Raw genomic sequence first — 4,032 nt, forward strand, 5'->3', positions numbered from 1 at the left:
AGCTATGGAGAGGTTCCTCTTCTTTGTTTGGGGTTTGGAGGTGCCCAGATGAGGCCCAGCTGTGACGCAATGCAAGCTGTTGTGGGGCCTAGGACTTTCTTTTGGAAGTTCTGGGTCTCTCTGATTCAGCTGCAGTTTGTTAGGTAATTTTCAGGTTGCAAAGGGCCAGGCCTTTCATATGTAAAAGCCTCTGTGCACAGCTTGGGTGGGGCGGGGTCTCAGGGGATCCACAGGGTGGAGCAAGCAGCTATGGCTGCTCCCCAGTCTTACCCTAAGAGGCCCCGCGTCTCAGTTTCCCGGTAATCACTGCAAGCACCTCTGAGAGAAAGCCGCCTTCGAGTTCTGCCCGATGCCAGACAGTCCAGTTTCTCCCCGTATGAGTCTGGGTCCCCAGAGACTCACCCGGAACTGGAGTTCAGAGCAGTCGGGAGCTTGAGACTCCCTCCCGATTGAAAAAGACAACCGCGTCCTCAGCCACAAGCCGTTTCCACGTGTGCCGCATCCTCAGTTGCCAGCCATTTCGGCCTCCGTACCTCTGCACTTTACTTCCGCACCTCCTCTGAGTCTCAATGCTTTTCTCTTTCCTTCTAGTTGTAGAATTTCCACTCAGCCAGCCTTCCTGTGGTTCTGGATGATGTCCGTTTTGTCTTTTAGTTGTATTTTTGAAGTGGTTGTGCGAGGCAGCAATTTCCGGTCGGTGATGTACACACTTTTAAACATTGCAGATGAGCATAAAACTGGTCATAGAGGAAGAGCTAAAAATCCAGTAGCATGATTTTTAAATAACCTGTCTGTGTTGTTGATGTTAAACAGTAAATGCCAGTAGTGACCAAGAACACAGGGACTACACACACTATACCACTGGAGGGATTTCATTTTTAATTCATCTTTATGAAGATTTAGAATTCATTCCTTGTGTTTAAAGGGAATGTTTGAGAAATAAAACATTTGTGTACAAAATGCTAACTTGTGTGTGTTTTTTGAACATGACTTGTAAAATGCAGGAACTTTGATAAAGTATTGGTTTGTGTAGAATAAACGGCTTAATTTCATTTTCTGTCACCTGGTTTATAGAACGTAGCAGAATATAAACTATATAAAGTGATATGGCATCTTTGTCCAGCTCCTCCCTGGACAGGGCTCAGACTCCCAGCTCCTCCCTGGACAGGGCTCAGACTCCCAGCTCCTCCATAGACACTCCCAGCTCCTCCTTGGACAGGGCTCGGGTTCACATACAGAGACTCTGTTAGGAGGCTCTGAAATGGCCCTTTCTCTTACTCTGGAATCCTTGTTTGAGGATCCTCCATGGCAGAGGCTGCCAATCAGGCCAAAGGATAAGTGGTGTCATGGTCACTTCTCTCCTTTCTTTTGGGAACCGACTGATTAGAACACCGAAACCTCAGCAGCTGGGAGCTCTGGTCTTACCTTGCACCTGGGGATCTTCTGGCTTCCAATGGTTAGAAACGTGGCTTCCAGCCCCCTGTTAGGTACCGCTTGGTCAGAGCGAGGACAGGGATTCATTCCTCCCAGTGGGATCCAGGGAATTTGATGAGCTCTCGGGCCCTGCATGAGCCCTCCCCCGCCCAGCCTGGACGGCACTGCAGCTGGTCAATGCGTGCCCATTTCAGGAGGCGCTGCCCGTGTAACTGAGCACAGGACTCCCTCCTCCCTCCTTGGCTTGCCATGGCCATTGGCAGAGACAGCTAATCGAAAGCTGCTCCTCACCAGCCTGTAGATATTGACCGGGTGCTTGGGAAGACTTTATAAGGAGTCATTGGGGGGATTCTTTCAGTTCAAATTGAATTGTGGGCTGTTAAATCCTTTAGTAAAAGACTGTGCTCCTATCCCATTCCAATGCTCCTTCTGAATGTTTAACCAGAGCAGGAGACCACCTCCCCGGCAGGGCCCTCTCTCCTCCAGCAGATCTGGTTGATTGTCATGGATTTCTCGGCAGGTGGACGCTCTTGGAGTTTGGAAGGAACAGGCTTTGTTTTCATTTCAAAAGAAAACCAATTTGGTGGTTCTGCCTAGAGCAGGGGTCCTCAAACTTTTTAAACAGGGGGCCAGTTCACTGTCCCTCAGACCGTTGGAGGGCTGGACTATAGTTTAAAAAAAAACTATGAACAAATTCCTATGCACACTGCACATATCTTATTTTGAAGTGAAAAAACAAAACGGGAACAAATACAATATTTGTATTTGCATGTGGCCCGCGGGCCGTAGTTTGAGGACCCCTGGCCTAGAGACATAGGAGGGAGGGGAGTAAGAAAGGAGGAGGGCAGCAAGAGGAGAGAGGATGGGCCTTCCAGGGATCGCAGAGGAGCCTGGATGTGATCAGATGCCACACATGTGCATGCACACGCACACATACACACAGACACACATGGCAGCTCAACACCTAAGCAGACCCACATGGGCACACACATAAGCACATCTACTCTCCAACAGGCACACACATGCACTCACACACATTTATGTGAACACTCACCCACAGACACTTGTTTGTGTGCAATGAATAAATACACTCAGGCACACACACACCAGCTCCATCATTGATAATCGAGACATTAGGGGAGTTATATAACTTCCCCCAACCTTGGTGTCCTCATCTAAACACCGGGAGGCACTCGTATATAATAAAAGGGTGATATGCAAATTGATCCTAACAGTGGAATGGCCTGGAACGACCGGTCGCAATGATGCACCCCAAGTTCTCATAGCTGTGTCAGGTGGGACTTCAGTTCATAAACTTATGGATAAAGGGGCCTAGTTTTTGCCCTGGAGTATCTTCATTCAACCTCTCCAGGAACATTTGCTCTTCCTGACCTTGCAGACCAGCTTTATGCACTTGGAGCTGTTTCTAGAACCCAAGGAAGTCCAGAAATTCCTCTCGTGTTACCCCTCAGACCCAACTCTAAGGCCACAGAGAAAACCCCGAAGGCGGCAGAACGTGTTCGATTTCCTCGCAGCCATCTCTTTTTCCTTCTCTCATGTATCCACTCAAAGAAACATGTTACACTTGATCACATTTGGACGCGGAATTGAAGAAGCCATAACGCTGTCCCCCCAGATGTTTACAATGCAGCCACATAGACAGGCGTGAGAGAGCAGCCGAGCACAAGTGATGCTGTGATGGAGCAAAGCAAACTGCAATGTACTAATTAGGGCGCAAGGTTCTCTAGGGCAGTGGTTCTCAACCTTGGCTGCACATTAGAATCACCTGGGAATCTTTTTAAAATCCTGATTTCTGGGCCTCGTCCTCTGGAAATTCTGTTTCTTTGTTATGGGGTGAGGCCACAACATTAGTAACAAAGAAACAGAATTTCCAAAGGATGAGGCCCAGAAATCAGGATTTTAAGAAGACTCTCAGGTGACTCTAATGTGCAGCCAAGGTTGAGAACCACTGCTCTAGGGAGAAGACCACACCGTGGCCATCTTGATTCCTTCACCGCCACCTCAGAAAGGACTTGGCCAACACTTGGTGAGCAGGTGGGACCAATCTGGGAGATCAGAGGAGAATCCACAGAGACCCAGAACCTCCGCTGGGTCACTAAAAAAGGAGAGACTATTATTGATTTGTGGCAGAAACTGAAGGAAAGGCTGAGGGAGCAGCAGGAGTAAAGACAGGAAGTTGGCGGGGGGCGGGAATGAAGAAGCTGTTTAGAGAAAGAATGTGGACAGTATTTTGATAAGAAAACCAGTGATGTTTAACAAAAGCAACTTTCAAATGCGCTGCAAGAAAAAGAACTAACCACTGAGATGAACATGATTCCTTTCTAGGAGTTTTTCTAACCCCAGAGTGGATGTCTGATGTCAAGTTATGTCTTATGTCAAGCACGGTGCGCAGAAAGCCACCTTCTTGCCCAGAGACTCCTGTGTGCCCCCTTCTTCTGGCTGCCAGGCCTGCCCCTGCGGGCCTGAAACTCTCATGTCACTCAGCAGTACCTCTCCTGAAAGGGCGCCCGTCCTGCCCATCTCCTTACTCGGGCCTAGCAGGGGGCCTGCAGCTGGGCTCCCAGACTGATTCAGGGG

Source organism: Myotis yumanensis, unplaced genomic scaffold (assembly GCF_028538775.1).
Source record: "Myotis yumanensis isolate MYYU_CA2020_CCGP unplaced genomic scaffold, mMyoYum1.0.hap1 SCAF_6, whole genome shotgun sequence".
NCBI classification, from domain to species: domain Eukaryota; kingdom Metazoa; phylum Chordata; class Mammalia; order Chiroptera; family Vespertilionidae; genus Myotis; species Myotis yumanensis.